An 18,117-nucleotide genomic window follows, 5' to 3' on the forward strand; every position below is an offset into this window, starting at 1 on the left:
CAAAGGTGAAAAAGCTTTGTTGTCTTTTTTACAGAGAACTAGTATGTCAAAACTGCAAATAAATCACAATGAGGAAAATAGGCTGAATAGACAGACTGGATAGAAACTTTAAAAGAGGTCAAATAAACAAAACTCTCCTAAAGACTGTTAACACAAAAATTATAAGTCAACAAACTCACATCACAAAATGAGACGAAAGGGAAAATATAGGGTAGCCGATCAGCCCATTATTATCTGTGTTCTTTACCCCCACAAAAAGGGAAAACAGCAAATACCAAAAAAAGACTGTTTCTCCTAAGATGTCACAGTGCATGATTCAGTCATTTTCATGGGGCTTAAACTGCCTCAGGCATCTCTTTTGCCCACCCAGGAAGCAATTGAGCTGGAGAAACAGCCACTTGGAGATAAAGAAATCACAAAACAATGTAAACATAATTTGCATGCTCCATTTAGAATGAAATGCGGGGCCAAAAAATAATAAAGAAATTCCAAAAACAAACAGAATGCTTGTGTGTTTTATAACTCAAAGCCTGTGACTATGAAAAATGAAAACCTAATCTCTGTTATTGTAAGTGAAAATCTATGCTTATTTAGGAAAGACTATTGTATTATATTACCTACATGTTATTGCCACTTTGGGTATGATTCTCATTTCTTTATGAAATTACTGAGGTCACTTTTTGTGTATGACAGTGTTTACAGTGTATGAGCACAAGAACAAGAGTGCCTTGGAGAATCACTTTGACTTTGCCATTTGTATGATTTACATGGCCTAGCATTGCCAAAACAACACATTTTCTGTGGTGGTGTTCTAGGTGTTTGGAAAGTTTTCCAAGGAGAGACAGTCAGTGATAACAAGGCCCAAGTTGTAGCTGACATGGCCTTTCATTTGTCTCTGCAATACTTTGGTGTACAGAGGATTGGTAGAGTCTAAGATGTAGCTCCTAGGTTTTTTCTAATTTCTCTGAGCAAAGTGCACAGTGTTACCTTAAAGTGAACTTGATGGTATGTCCACTCATAGACTTTTCCACTTGTAAATAATCATTCTTACTGTAGAACAATAAATTCCAGATTGATTGACAGCTTCCCAAAGCTGATATCTCTTCTCCTTGCTATCGGGTTAACACACACCTGAATAATCAGACCAGCAAACTGCCAAAGCTTTTGCTTTTACAGATGTGCTCACACTTGATGATGAACAATTAATGAGATTAATTTGATTAGCAGCACATGGCTCTCCTAATTACGACAGAAGTAGTAAGGGTGGACTTAGTGATGCCGTGTAACATGTCATTTGTTGCTATTCATATGAGGTAAATTAGGACCAAATGATTTTTATTATTGTGTTGCTATTCCTGTAGATAAGTGGGCAGAACCACATTGTACTTTGAAACTTTGGGATATATAAACTAACATATTTTATCACTTTCTATAGCTTCCATGTAAACAGTTATTTTGTCTTTACTTCATCTCTTATCAGAATAATTTCAATCAGATTGAAGAAACATTTTAACAGCTGCCAATGAAGCACACAGTAATGTGGGACAATACTTCTTCTTTACCCCCACAGTGATAACAGAAAGCCTTCAGCAGAAAGAAAACTTCAAGTAAAGCTAGGATAAATGACGACTACATGAAGCCATCATCACTGGGAGGATGTTTTTTTGTGTGTTGTTAAGTTCAGCTGTAGTTCAGACACACAGCACAGGTATTATATTGTTAAACTATGTCTCTGTAGATAATTACCATCTCTATTTTGTTTGTCATTTAGTATAGGTTTGACAGTTTGTTATGTAAGCACTGAGTTCAAACTATTTAAACACAAGTGTCATAACTTACCATGTTGTTGCCGATCTGTCACGTCCGTTAGTTTTGTTATGTTTTAAGTTCCTGGTTTAATCTATTTCCTTAATTTTTCTTGCCCTGCCATCAGGTTCACTCACATCACCTGTGCTTTTCCCCTCAGCTGCACTCCATCACCAATCACCCTCAGTATTTAGTTTCCAGGTTTCCTCATGCACTTTGCTAGATCCTCACTGTCATTCCTTGCCTAGACACTGTTGCTGAAGTCACAGCTACTAATGTCACATCAGGTTGTTATTGTCAAGTTTGTTCCCATGTTTATTTTCATAATCCAAGTCAGGTTTTAAGTTTAGTTTAGGTTTTTGTATTCCGGCTCAGCCACGCTTTTTGTTGTTCTGCATTTAAATAAATCAAGTTTTACGTTTGAAATATCTGCATCCGGCTCCTACCTTCATCACGCCATGCCACACCACACCACCATCCAACATGACACGATCTAGGCACAACCATAGCATGACTTTCCACACAGAAACCAGGTCACACAATGTTCTGAAAAACAACAACAAGGTTGAGTAATAGGAGAGTCAGCTGTCACATTCTCAACAATCTCCTAATACGTAGCGATCAGTAAGACTTAACTCAAAATACCATGCATTTAAAGTCCCTGAGTACTGTCAAACTCAAGATCTCCTGCTTCGATTTGAGTGAAATGACCTGATTTATTAACTATAAATAATAAGGAAAAAACTGGAGCCAATATATTATTTTAATGAGCTCAAACTAAAGACCAATCCCTGGAAAGAATTAAAAGCTTTTGTGTTTTATTCAGGAATCACCAAGGCTGCCGACATTTACTGTCATCTTCAATCACACATGCAACAATAAGCCAAAAACACAATGGACGACCTTAATATTTAATAGTAATTTGTCAGTTGGGTTTACCTACATCTTTGAGGCTTCTTGAACTTTTTAACTCATGCCCATAAGTTAACTTATCTGTTCCTTTTGTACTTTCAGTCCATAATGCTTCATGTTGCAAAGATCTTTTTATAGACAGCAACAGTTCAGAGAGAGGGGAGATGAAATGCAGCCAAGTGCCTCGGCTGAAATGTAAAACATGTCTCTAGTATATGGGCAGCATGCGCATTCCACTGTGCTACAGTAGCACACTGTTTGAGTTCTTAAAATAACAATGAATTAAAGATAAGCTCTTAATTCATAAGCTGGTAAATTTTTTTGGTCCCACTTAACTCATCGGCCTTAAACGCAGCTGGAAAACTACAGAGACAAGGTGTTTTGTAGGGCAGCACAAAAGATGGTCTCATATTATCTTCAAACTGAAATGATGACTACAAGCTGAGCAGTCCAAGAGGCAGTGAAGCATTAAAAAATCTTAAAATTAACACCACCATGCTTCACAGTTTTAAGAGGTTAAGATATGTTTTTTGTCTGTGCTAAACATGGACACTGCTGTTGAGGCAAGACAGCTATATTTTGGAATAAACTAACTAGTGCACATTATTTAAAAAAAGATTTTAAATAATGTATAATAATTTTTTCCCTCTATGTTCATAAACAACCTGTTGGCTAGTTCCACTTTTCTTTTTTGACGACAAAGTTATTTTCCAGGCGGCGCATGCATGAGATTTTAGAGGTATGTAACACCATCAACTGCAATAGTTCACTATAGATCATGTTACAGTATTTTGGGCTGCTTGGACTCCTGTTTCTACTTTCTTTCTTGCTATCTATTGGCTGTATTTGCTTTGAGGCCTGGATAAAGTGGCAAATGTTTAAAATCTATGTGAATTGTATGTAATTTACATTGTGGAGGAATTATATATTTCATAATATTAAGAAGGGGCTGCACGGTGGTGTGCTGGTTAGCATTGTTGCCTCACAGCGAAAGGGTTCCAGGTTTGATCCCCACCTGGGGCTCTTCTGTGTGGAGTTTGCATGTTTTCCCTGTGTATACGTGGGTTCTCTCTGGGTACTCTGGGTATCCAAAAACATGCATGTTAGGTTTGACTCTAAAATTGTCCTTAGGAGTGAGTGTGAGCGTGTGTGTGGTTGCTTGTCTTGTTTGTCTCTGTGTGTCCCTGTGATGGACTGGCAACCTGTCCAGGGTGTACACCACCTCTCGTCCAATGACCACTGGGATAGGCTCCAGCACCCCCGCAACCCGACCAACGGATTAAGCAGGTATAGAAAATGGATAATATTAAGAGATAATTTAAATCATATCCTCTTCAAACTTACAGGCATTTTTGTTGTGGGCCCTGGAGAGCTCTTCAAATCACGGCATGACGACAGCACACATATAAACAGCGAGAAAAGTGTTCTCCAGACGTGGTTTAAATAACACTGGGTCCAATTGTCATCCTTTGAGGAGTTTCTAATCATTGGCTCTTGACTTTGAACCCCCGATCCATGGATATGAAGGTGTGAAAAATGTAATGTAAATCAATTTCATGTGTGTTTGCGTACTACTCTTAAGTCTTATTTGTTTGAGTATATGGTAAATGGACTTGTACTTGTATAACACTTTTCTAGTCTAACTGACCACTCCAAGTGCTTCACACACTCATACTGCACATCTTAAGTATACTACACATAACTACATTCTTTCTAATCATTCATACACACATTCATACCCCAATGGATACATTGGGAGGCAACATGGGGTTCAGTGTCTTGCCCAATGACGCTTCGACATGTAGCTTGGGGAAGCCAGAGTCAAACCACTGACCTTCCGATTGGTGGGCAGCTGCTCTTCCTCCTGAGCTACAGCCGCCCCAATATATCATACTCATCTGAGGACCACATAGAATATGGCTCACAAGGCTGATGACAATGAGGTTTTTATCGGAGCATGTTAATAATTTAAACTAAAACCATATTTCCCTGACCTAAACAAAGTTTGTGTCAATCTGAACAATGATCTCTCCATGTATGTGCTTAAATGTATCCGAAATCTTAACCATGTCTGTAAATGACTGTGGGCACACAATGTAAAGTAGTTAAGTGTTATATATAATTTAATTTATTTGTAGTGTAACACTTTTCAACTACAACCCAACACATCAAAGACAAACATCAAACAGAAGCAGATAAATATAATAGAATAAAAATTAATGACATAAATTGCACAGAAGGATTGTAAAAATCAATAAAATATTAAAGGAATCAAAAGTCTAAAGGTTGAAATATAATTAAAACAAAAGAATACATTAAAGCAAGCAACGGCCAGCAAAATTTGTAGTAAAAGTTCTTTGAAAAATGTGGGTTTTAAGATTGGTCTTAAATGCAGGGACAGTTTCTGTGTCCGGTGTAAAGTTGAAAGCTGATTCCATTCAATACAAGTAAGCAAACATTCTGAGAAGGCAGCGATCTTGTGGGGTGACATGGACTGAAAAGATATTTTTATAAGATGGAGCTGGGCCATTGAGGACTTTGTATGTGATAAGAGGGATTTTTAATTATATTCTAAAATTACATCATAATGTAGTGAGGCTAGCATAGAAAAAATAGATCTCTAAAAACAATACCAATCAATCCTCTGGCTGCAGAGTTTTGTTTGGACACCCAATCAAAATAACATTACAGTACTCCAGCCTGAATCTGATGAATGTATGAACTAGTTTATCCAGCATTAGTTTAAGAAAGGATGATCCTGATTTTTGGCAATGTTTCACATTAAGTCTAAGCAAAAGCCACTAGAGATTTGTTTAATGCATGAATCAAAAGATGGATCCAGTGTAAAAAAATCCTTAAAACTCATGGAAGCACTTGAATCTAACGTAAAGCCACCCACAGTAACTATGAGTTTGAATAGAACCTCTGTTCGTTTTGGGCCAAAGTTGACTATCTGAGAAATTGAGAAATTTAAAAGCAGAAAATTACAGGTCATCCAGGCTCTGTCTCTGAGACAAGATCATCAGTGCAGTTTGTGTATAGTTTCCTCAGATCTCATTAATAAATATAACTAGATGTCATCAGCCTAACAATGAAAATGTACGTCATGCTTCCTTATTATATTGCCCAACGGACAGTAATTGACAACAATATAGGCTCTAATCCATAACCTCGTGGAACACCATAAGTAACTGGTATGAATGGAGGACATATTATTTACGAGGGCAAACTGACATCTATCAGATGAAGATTTAAACCAATCCGAAACAACAATACCCTTAATTTTAATGGTATGTTTAAGCAATTGTAGTGAGATATTTGATCAATAGTGTCAAACGTAGCACTGAAGTCTTCCAGGAGCAACACCGAGACAATATTATTGTCAGAGCTAATACAGGCTTAGTGCTATGGTAGAATGGGCAGTTGGTTGTTTATAAAGAAAATAGCTATTTTAGTGATTTTAGAGATGAAAGGAATGTTGTGTAAGTGTCTGTAAATAGCTAAAGCATCAGGACAAGGAGTGGGTTTTTCAAGTAATGGTTTAATTACAGGTAACTTTAAGGTCTTTGGCATAGAGATGGACTGATCGAATTAAAGTGTTAAAAAGAGAAGACGTCTAAATGAGACCTTTCAGCACTTTCTGAAATCATAGCTTCCAGTAGAATTGTACCAATTGTGGGATAGGACAGCTTGATTTTATCGCAGATAAATGACCATGTATACCATATGGTCATATACTAAAGTATTATACTTTTGATGTGATAATGATGCGGGATAAAAAGTCTGAGTTGGTTTAACATGACTGGGAATCCTCCCCTAATATTATTGGGTTGTTAACATGTGCATCGGAAGACAAGTAGACCAGACTTACAGTGCAACTAATAAGGTCAGTCTTAATAACAAGCAAGGTAAACATCAGTCAATTTGAGACATCAGCTAGGAACAGGAATGCCTACTGAACATTTCTAGGAACTTAATCTTATAGCTAATGACATAAGTCAGATGAGAGGAAACTAGTGAATACACTGACTATCAATACCATTGGACTGGTTAGCACTTAATTCTGCTGGTTTGAAGACTGTTGGTTTAAAATCTGTTTGGAAGTTTTTAATGTTCATTATCAGCAATAAACTCATCATAATTCTGAGAGTGTAAAACCCTTTAAACACAACAGAATTTGACATGAAAGAAAGGTTGACTGGATCACGACATGCATAAAACGTACTGGTGATAAGGTCATACCACTCTGAACAGTCAATGTTTCCAGAGCCATTCCCATGATAGAACTGCTGATAACTCAAAAATAAGATGTATCTCTTCCTCTGATGCATTTCACCACCAATGGCGTTAATTCATAACAGAAGAACCAGACAGAGATTACGGCTTTGTATTCCTTGACAATGTCACGCAGGCCTGCGCCATCCAGATAATTATGAGCGGAGAGTTGCTGCCTCAGAATGAGAAAGCTCTCTGAGCTCCTCTCATTCTTCTGAATGAGCCTCTGTCAGATACTGACAATGAGTGACCTTGTGTTTGGAAAATCGCACTGAATTAACCATGGAACAGATATCATTTATGCACCCTGGCTGGCTTCCTCTTGAGGGGACTAGAGTCATCTTTCAAAAGTGAATCAACTCAACTGCCTAAATTACACCCCACCCCCCAACACCCTCCTACGCCACACAACAGAGAAATGCTATTATTATATTTTTTTTTCCACACCATGTCCTTTGTCTTTCTCATAGAAGATAAAATAGATGGGATTGTCATCAGTGTGGATAATTAATTTTGAAATTGTGGCACTTTTTAAACATTAGACCCTCGTCTGTGGGAATTCTGATAATGATAATAAAAATGTTATGTAGCTTTATAAGATTGGTCTTACACTTGCTGCCATTCCTGATTTATCTCATGTGCCATATTTTCTAATGTTTTGTTTGTATATTAAATGTTTTCATCGTTGAATAAGAAAAAAGTAGCAAGACTATAAAAACAACTGTCCTCTTGTTGAATATCAATAAGCTGGATAGATGAAGCCCTGGCAGCCACGTTCTCGTAACTGCAACCTCAATGTTAAACATCAGCCCGGGTGTAATAAGCACTTATTTTTTTAACATTTAGAACAAACGGACCATCACTGCAGTGAATACATGGGCTGCATGTGTTCTTTATTGTATCACCTGAAGAATCTGAATATGGTTGAAAAGATTCACCTAAATTCACATTTAGTTTCCAGACCTTTATCCAAAGTGATTTAAAAGTCAGGAACAACTCTCAAGCTTTATTACAATAAGAATAACAAGCTGAAAAGGAAAGTAAGTGCAGGTTAGGTGCATTAGTGTGTCAGTTATTAAAGGAGATAGTAACCTCGGAGGAGCTGTATATTTAAGAAATTCTTGAAGATAGACAACGATGTCCCTGGTCTGATATAGTTTTGTTGCTCGTTCGACCATAGAGAAACCACAAATGAGACCAGACTAGACTAAAACTGCCATGTGCAAGTTCATTCCTCAAAGGATTGCAGGGGTCAAGATGGAGCATAATCCTGTATGACTGAGTTTAGATCACTGGGTACATAACGCTGAAGCCCCTCTGCAGGGAAGGATTAGTGAATTGAATTGGATTTGGGCAGCCATGAGTAGCCAGTGGAGTTCAGTGAATAGTAAAATGACATGTGCCCTTTTTGGTTGATCAAACACCAGATATTCTGCTGTGCTTTGGTCCATGTTGATGCCAGGAGCAAAGTGACAAGAGCACCGCAGTAGTTGAGGTGAGAAGTAACCATGGCCTGCAGGAGTTGGATGATGTACTGAATCAGATACTGCCTCAGTTTTTGTTATGTAAAGTGCAAAGGAATATGAACAAGAGATAGACATAGCCAGATATGCATAACTAGTCATCGGTCATAACACTCACATGTTCTCTTAGCATATCATGGAATATGCTAAAAAAAAAAAATAATAATCAGTTTAATTTATGTATTTATTCATTTTAGGAGTGGGGTAGGGATCCAGTGGTTTGCACCATCAACCCCTGCATGAAGATTACTGTTTGAAATCTTTTTAAGTGGAAACTGTATGATTTCTAAGTGCCTGCGTGGGTTTTCTCAAGGTATGCTGGTTTCCTCCCACAGTCCAAAGACATACATGTTAAGTTAAAAGGATAAATCTTAGTGTTCGTGAGATTGTTGACCATTGAGTTGACACGTAGCCATTTGACAAAAGAAAGAGAGAAATATGTGATTAAGAATAGCTTTACTCGGAATCTGTATTAATATACACTTACGCTTCACTATTTTCACAAAAGTGTGTAAAAAGATTAAGCTTTGGTCCATGTGTGGAGAGCCTATGTCCATTTGAATCAACTTAAGCATACTTGCAGGAATGATTTGGAAGAGTTTGCAGAAGTGGGTAGAAGGGGTGATGGGCCAGCCAAGTTAACAGCTTCTCAGAAAAGCTTCATTGGAAGAGCTGATAATCGCCATCTAAAACAAATGAAACTTCAAAATTTCATATCTGTTAAACCATTTACTTACAGAAAGTCAATGCACTTTCTGAACTGAAGAACAAACATGTTGCTGTGCATCATAGCACAGTGTCTGTATGATGCACCCTGCAACTGATCAGCTGATTCCATTCATTGTGTTTCTCCGCCAAATAATTCACTTGAAAAGCTATTACATTTTAGAGGTTTGAGTTGTCTGAGATAACGAAAATTTGTTTCTTTGGTGTGCCTGTTCTGAGAACAAGACATTGGCTACTCATTAGGTAACATACAGCATGAGCTTGTGTGGCTGTCTTTCTATGTGTGTTGGTCATGTGAGAGACCGGGGTACCATCATCCCATGTTAGTTGGGATAGGCTCAACCTCTGTGACTCCAGACAGAATAAAAAATTGTCATTCCATTATAGTTCTAATGAAAGACTTTTTAGACAAAAAAAAAAGATAGATCTCTTTTAGGATGTGGAGGACATGCATTTCAGTAAGTTGATATAAATCCTGTAACACCTAAATATTTGTTTTGTTCTCTGTAACTTTGTTTTGTGGGAGAACAGGGCCTTGACACTGTGCGAACAACATATTGTGTGCTGACACTGCTCAAACCAGATGTTGTTTAAGGTCAGAATGAACCCTTTCTAGATAATGACGAAGATGTAGTAGCATTCTCAGACAGCAGGCGCCGAATAGAGATTGGGTTTGGGCCACATACACACTGAATGATATAGAAAGGTTTAAGAGGATGTCACAAACTGAGGTCATCAGGAATTTCCGTGCATGCTGAAATGTACATGTCTCTGTGATGGTGTGTTCAATAAATTTCCCATAAGAGGCTGACCACGACGAGTCTGACTACTCACTTTTCCACAACAGTGCCACCTGTTAAGTCCACTGATTTTACTGAGTTTCTGCTCACACAAAGAATAAAAGACAAAGTGAAAATCATTGTTTCTTCTGCTTGCTGTTGTGAATCAAAACAGCCCACCTTTTGCCCACCATGTTGTCTTACAATGTATGACTGGATGATTGAAGCTTTTGACTGAAGCCAGCATGTCTCAAGTATATATTGAGCTAATATTGCTGCTCAATGGAACACTCAATATGAGCTGTGGTCATTCATTTGTTTTTTCATTTGTTTTGTGTTTATCTTTTGTTTGGATGGCCCTGTGTGATATTTTCGATCAACGCTCAGTTAGTAAAGTAATTACTCTACACACAGACAGGTTTAAATAGTATTATTTTCTCATTTGTTATTGTGGTGTATGGCTTTATTAATGTTTGTTGAGGCCTGTTGCATGTCATTACGGTCTTTGTTAGGTGTGCACACAAAATCTCATACAGATGTAGAAGGTTTAAACTAGCATTCATTTTAAAATTTTCCAGTCAGAGGTTGGAAGAGAAGGAAGGGCCTGCAAATTGAACTAAAACAGTGTGATGCAGACAGCTAGAACAACTGGCTAACACTAAACTGCATACGGACGTCATGGCAAGTTTCAGTCACTTTCAAACATTACTTAAGTGTATACAATTGTATAAATACTATTATAGAGAAGGTTCTCAATGCACTCACACATGCAAATTAGCTTTTTAAACTTAATCTTTAGATGGGTTTGTGTTCATCGTTGTCATCAACATAATAGAGGTGCAAGCATGCAAACAGAGCTCATCCCAATTGGTTTGAATTGGCTAAGCTCCCAAGCAGAAATTACAAAAAAGTTCACTATACCCACCAAAATTCAGTGTTTAATATTTCAAGGAGAACACAGCCATTTACCAAGAGCAGAAAATGATTGTGGATCCAGGTCAGTAAAGGGGTGAACTGGGGTCCCACAAGTCCTGAAGACAGCAAAGTCTGTGCAGTGGCCATGTCATGACTCAAAATGCAAAACTGATTTGGTGTCATAAGACTTTATTTCTTGTAGCTATACAGAGAACAACTCAGGCAATGGTACTGACCACTTTATTTAGATAGCATTACCCAATATGTCGCTTAACATAGACAGACATTAATGAGCAATGCGTGATCAGTGCCAGACTTTGTCCCAAACTAAACTAGCTGTCACCCTCTTCTTGTACGGTATGTCTAAAGTAGCTTTGTTGTGAACATTTGTACTTATTGAGCATCCAGTAATGTTTGTAGAAACTATGCTAAACCGGTCAATAATTCCTATGTAATTCATTTCCCAATTTTTTGTAAAAGGTTGCTTTTCAAAATAAATGAATGACAACATAAACTTGTCTCAAGATGAAATGGCTGCTTAATGGACTTGAAACCAATCGATTAAATACCAACCTTAACTCTTCACCCAACAACAAAAGTGAAGTGGGCCACAAAAAAAGTTAAAAAAAAAAAAATTGTGAAAGGGTCAGTATAAGTTTTATTTGTTAGGTGCAAGGGGCAAGGGACAAGAAAAAAAATACTGTATGTGGATTGTATTGTATTTTCATGTGACTCTACACTGAAATCATACTGTAGTTAAAAATATTAATTTTTACTTCTGTCAAGAGACTGTTCAAAACACACTAGAAATTTAACTAAAGTGCTTTAGTTGCTTAAACCTAGAGGGCATTTTATAACTTCCATCCACCCCAACCACATCTTACTGACTCCTGTGGAGGTTTTAATTTTGGGATTCATCCACTGAAAAAACAGGTGCCTCAGATTGTAATCCAGCCAGTGGTTATGTCGCAACTAAAATAGAACTGGGAAAACAATTAAATTTGAATAGAAATGTAATTTCACGATTGAACATACAGGTGTATTTTGCATGGAATCTTTAATGTTAAATGCACTTTCCAAAATGAATTGGATTATTATTTTCAGCTATATCTGCTTTGTTGGTTTCGAGGTAATAATCAGAGCTCCCTTCCTAAAAGCTGAAAAGAAGTGTGCAGCTGTGTGTGCCCACTTCAGAGAACATCATCTCAGGATGAATGTGTTGAAATTTAACAGGTAGAACTGTTCATTTCCTGTCATTTCTGCATCTCTAGAACATCCACCCCCCTGCCCTGCTGTATGGTGTGATAATACACATCATTGCTTGGAGCCCACTCCAGTACTTGAGATGGAGCTATCTAATCAGACATCATGTATGGTAATTCACATTCAATAGCCACGCATCCCCACACACACTAAACAGTGAAGAAACAGCATTTCATGATAGGTTTTAGACAAACGCATCACTCACATATTACTCTGTGACATCATTTCACCTGCTTTCAACAGACAAAATTGATCAATTTAGAAGATCTCCATTACGAACATCAACCCTATACATTTCCCCTCATTCTCTTGTTTCTTAGAGACAAAAGTCAGGTAACGCGTCACAATTAACTGGATCAAATTTCTCTAAATTGAATTTGATGTGGAGAATTGCATAAACTGACAATGCAATAAAACCTGAGCTCATGGCGGTGTTTCTTAGCGCTTTAATGATTCTTGTTCTATTACATTTTACACGCTTTGCTTTTGCAGATTGAGATGTGAACTTGCATTAATTGTTGGTGAAATGTGGAATACTTGTTACATTATAATACTGGGTCTGAAGATATGGTTTATTGTTGCACAGATTTACAGTATTAAGTTTATTTACATGAGAGATATATTGACAGAAAAGCTGTATATTTATAACTATTACTCCATAATTGTAGAATCATGTGAAGTAAAGAAATGTTGCTGTTTTGTTACCTTTGAACCATACTATAGAAAATCATTTGGATCCACTACTTAATACTGTTGCTTCACATAGCTCAGGACATACAATACATAAAGTCTTTTGTGTTATTCTCTTTTTAAGCCAACAAGGTGTTTTTCCCATACACTTGGAAAGAGAAGGTTGGGAGGGCCTCAGTTGCTTGCAATCTGCAACTTCGCCACTAGAAGTCACTACAACCTACAAATGTACTGTCCAGAAACTTGCTTTAATAATGTGTTGGATCCACAGAACATGACATAAACAAATAGCTTGCATTATCTCTCAAAAGCATAAGTCAACCACAGCTATTTGCCCCTCAGTTCTTTATGATAAAAGCCCGAATTTTACCCCTTGTACAATGTCCCTGTGAACTAAAAACTCCTTAAAACCAACAACATGTGCATGTATTTATCCTGCTGTCAATAGGCTTAATGAGCCAAGCATGAATCTGTTTTAGATGATTATTAACACCTGGGCTGCTGTACTCAGGTGTTAACATCTGCTCTATGAAGGGTTAACCTCTATGGAATACCAGGGATCACGACAGGACTGTCAGCATCAAGACAAGCCCTTTGCTTCCTTTCTTTCCACTTTGTTGACTGCTTAACAAAACAGCTGATATGAAATAAAGCAGCATGTTCTTGTCAAAGTGCTGCTGCTCAGTCTGGGGAACTTAAACTGTTTGTGAATGCATAAGAATGAGCACCTCTGTTATCAGAAGCGCGTTTATCTGTTCAGTTCAAAACATCTACAACGAACATGACCTTGCTTCATATTTTCACAAGCAGGTAGGTTCCTCTCAGATATATCTCTTGTGCTTTAATATTTGACATAAATAACTGAACACTCACATCCTCTAGCTTGTTATCAGAGTCAATTATTAGTTTCAGGATGTCAGTCTGCTCTCTGTAAGTAAGACATTCAAAGCAATTGGGAACTGAGGGAATTTCATATAAAGCCAGAACAAAGGCCACGTATGGAGTTGTTGTCTGAATGAAAAATGGGATTGCTTTGTGTTTGTCCCAAGGCTTGTGTACCAATAACTTCAAACCATGAGCAAAACGGTACATCTAGCTGCTCCCCAAACTGCCTCTTTTGAGTAACCAAAGAGAGAAAATTTCCATAAAACACAGGAGCAAACTTGCTGTAAGATGTTTTATTCATTTATCAAACCAATCAGAAGCTTATCGAGACAACATCAAAGACGGATACAAACATGCAATAAATTAAACAGAATCTAAACAAGTTGCAGAGTTTTCACTCAGTGATTGCACATATGTTCTATCTGCCCATCAAGCTCTATCAGTCAAATATGCACTGTGAATGACAAGAATAACAATTTTGCCTGCTTGCGAAACCTTCAGTGACCCCTGGTAAAACTCAAGGCCAGAACCTTGGCAGCTGTGATCACAGCACTGCTGGAATCACATTTTGCTGCAGTGGCAAACATTACACTAGGTTTCTCATCCTTGGCTTTGCAGCTACATGCTGCTCCTGCTTTGATCTTCGACACGAACAGCATTTTTTTCCTGATTGACGAACAGTTTTTGATTAGACCCTATGCACTGTGCATATTGTTGAGGGATTCGCTGGTAAAAATTGTCTGAGAGCTCCATGAAGTGTGACAATGTTTTTCTTATTGTCGAACACCCTGTTGAGCCTAGTTAAGTCAGTGAAGTCTCATACCTTTGTGGCATTTAATATTTTTCACATAGAGGTACCTGCACATACTTCTTTCTTTTTTAAATAACATTGTGCTGATTATGTGGAACATTTAAAAGTTGCATGAGATATATATATATTACTGCTGCTAGTTTTATGCTAGTCTAACGGTGGCAGTAGAAAGATGTAGCAACACAACTTTTAAGATTTTTTTGGCTTTGCAAATGTTTTTGGGGAGAAATAGTGTTCAGCATGTTTGTTAGACCTCAATGACAAAAAGCTTTAGTAAATATTTTTGTTTGTTTCAAAGAAAGCTTGGCAGGATTCTTGAGACAGAGGGCTGCAAAGAAATCTTCTGATAGCACACTGCATACGCTGAGCTTGGTAAATACAGTGAATGGCACTTTATAGCAGCCCCTTGACTTTATACTAAAGGACTAAAAAAAGAATATTTAATACAAACCTAGTGAACAGCTCTTAGATATTTTCATTTCTGAAGAGCACAACACAATTTCTGAAGTCTGCATGAAGAATCGTGTTGTTAAAAAAAGACTTTGGATCGTATTACAGAGGCAAGACATAAATTAATCAACATTGAGTATAAGTTATGCTCTCTATTTTGAGAAAAGGTTCATGAAAAAAGTCATGAAAAAAAGAAAAAAAGAAATTAGTGCATGCTGCTGCTCTTCTACATTTTTTATTTTGTACTTGTTCGCAAATAATGCACTGTGTTTGTGAGGTGACTTTGAGTGTCATGAAATGTGTCTATAGATAAAATGTATTGTTAATTTTATCATTACATGTAATACAAATTTGAGTGAACACTAGTCTACTAGATATGGAATATGGAATTTTTGGAATAAGCCCATACCTTACCTCATGTTACTGAGGTTGTTGTTATCCTTCCTTGTTACCCTCACCCTCCCTTTTGGGAAGGGTAACAACAACCTCGGAGCAAGCAACCTCCACACTTAAAATGAAGATTTGCATCATGCTGTAAGGTAGGATAGTTTGGTACTTTTGGTGAATAGCTGTCAAGCTATAACCTAATGGGTCTTATGTTTTAATCCTAGCTCTTGTTTTTTTTACACAGGTAAGACACAGACTTAAAATGTTTTAGAAATAACAATCCAGTTGAGAATTTTTGATTTCTCCTTCTTATCTTCCTCCAGAACCAACAAGCACTATGTTACCCCTGCAACACAGTTCTTAGTAGCAAATGGTCATATCCACAACAAATACACAGACTTGCAAGGTGAGTGAATGGCAATGGTGTGAACACTAATTTGTTTACATTTTTTTTAAATCTATAGTCTTCCAGTTTATTGGACACTGTATAGACTAATGCCCCCTTCTGTACTGAACAGTTGTGCAATGAGAGCCCTTTCGTCTTCGCTATTTCTTGACACCGATTTGATGTGTCAGAGCCTTTAAAGTCAGCTGGAAGAAGAATAGAAATCTTTTCTTATGTTCCATGAGAAGAACCTTAATGTGTGTAAACCATTACAGCGTTTGCACTGTAATGGTTTTGCCAGCTGGCTAAAAAAAAAGCCAACATTATTTCGTAAGACACTGTAGCAACATTCTTAACTTAGTTATACCCAAGATGATCAGAATCTCATACCTTTCTCCAGCACTTACAGCATTGTGAATATACTGTAGGTTCGGCTATATCAGTTTGAGTAGACAGTGTTATGATATGTCATTACTCCTGTATTACAACACTATCAACTATTCATACACATAGCATTTATTGCGAAAATGTATGCATAAAATAATATTTAAATGATTTATATACAAGTATTTAGTCATTTTCCGTTGTGATTTTTTAAAGTAGCTCTGCACTCTGTCTACATCACCAACATTAACATTATGTCTTTTGCACTTTTGCGCTTTTAGTGTAAAGTAGAAGATGAGAGCTTCAGGCTACGTAGGTTAATTTAGTTTCCTTACAAAATGGGAGCGCCTCAGTCTTTAACATTTAATCCAAAGGGAGGTATTTTTCAAGAAGCCAAAAGGGTGTGTGAAGGGTAATAAATCCCCAGTTTAACTCTCCAGAGCCTAGCAGAGGTTTCAACACATGCTAAAAACCTGGCCTCGTGGCTATACTGTGAGAGAAATCGTGGGTGTATTTCTCACGTTAATAATGCACAAGGTCAAAGGTCTTGATAAAATAGCCATTTCTTTAAAATTCAAGAGAAGTAAGGTGGGAAAATGCCCCAATGCAATTACTTCCATTCATAACACGAAGGAACCATGCTAATTACTTGATGTATTAATAACTGCCCTTGCTGCTGTGATTTAAGGCCCCCACTGCATTTACATCTTTAAAATTCTACTTATTAAAATATAATGACTTACTCAAGTTGTTTTTCCAACTGACCATGCCATCTAAAGTGCCCTGAGACAGTCTATTAAGTGAATTTGTATTATAACCTAGACATATAGAGTAATTGAAATTAATTTTACTGGGATTCTAAAATGATATTTCAAAATTTAACTAAACGTAGTAATACTGGATATTGACTATAATAGGAAAGTTTAAGATATTTTCAAACCATCTTTGACATAATTTCCTTCACAGAACCTGAACAGGTGAGGAGGGTCAATGGCTTAAAGATTTGATAATGTTAGTCTTTTTTTCTAAGAAACTCTGAAATAAGCCTCCAGAAAAAAAAAAAAAAAAAAACTGACAGTGCTGTGGAGAAAAGGAAATTTGAATATCTCACTCTCTCATGTTGAATTATTTATGACAGAGGCTACAGTCAGATCAAGTGATACGGCCCAGACCATCCCAATATAAACTGTGGAGAGATGCAACTATTAATAGAAGCAAATAGATATGCAAAATGTTTTCCGTGTTTCAAGTGAGTAACATTCTTGTAGTATTGTCTGTAAGTGTCCGCATTAACTTAAAAAAACCAAAGTTAAGACTCTCTTTCTCCTCTGTGTGTAAGTCTCTGTAGGCCATTCAAAGTGTGGGGCAACCAAAGACACAGGAAACATGACGCAAGGGAGAGATCTTACATATTCTTTAAAGCTTTGAATTTTAGTTGGGTGTAAGACAAGAGTAATATGAATGTAATGTACAATGACATTTCTATGGCAGGTTACCATAGGTTCTCTCAAGGGTGTTTCTTTTCTCTTATGTAAGATGTAATAACAGGAACAATGTCTTACATATATGGTTGATAGTTTTGGTTGTGGATTCATACTGGAGTTTTGAAAAGTTCAAGGATATGTTGCAGATAAAATATATTAATTATTTAAATTATGTCTTTTTTTTCTAGCATTTCCCCTCACCAAGCCTTCACTTCTTTAAGTGTTTTTCAGCACACAGAGACACAAATCAGACATTTTCTGAAGTTTATTATGTTATTAGGGCACACAGACTGACCTTGATGTTTCCTTGGAACATTTAACCAACCCCAAGGTGGCTATTACTGTGATGAATATTCGGCACTGCTGACAGCACCATGGCTTATTTATTTACTCAGCAAGAGGTAGCTCGCTACCTCGCCATGACCTCACGCTGCGTCTTCCT

The sequence above is a fragment of the Leuresthes tenuis genome, unplaced genomic scaffold, assembly GCF_036924035.1.
Source record: "Leuresthes tenuis unplaced genomic scaffold, fLeuTen1.0.hap1 SCAF_2, whole genome shotgun sequence".
Taxonomy (NCBI): Eukaryota; Metazoa; Chordata; class Actinopteri; order Atheriniformes; family Atherinopsidae; genus Leuresthes; species Leuresthes tenuis.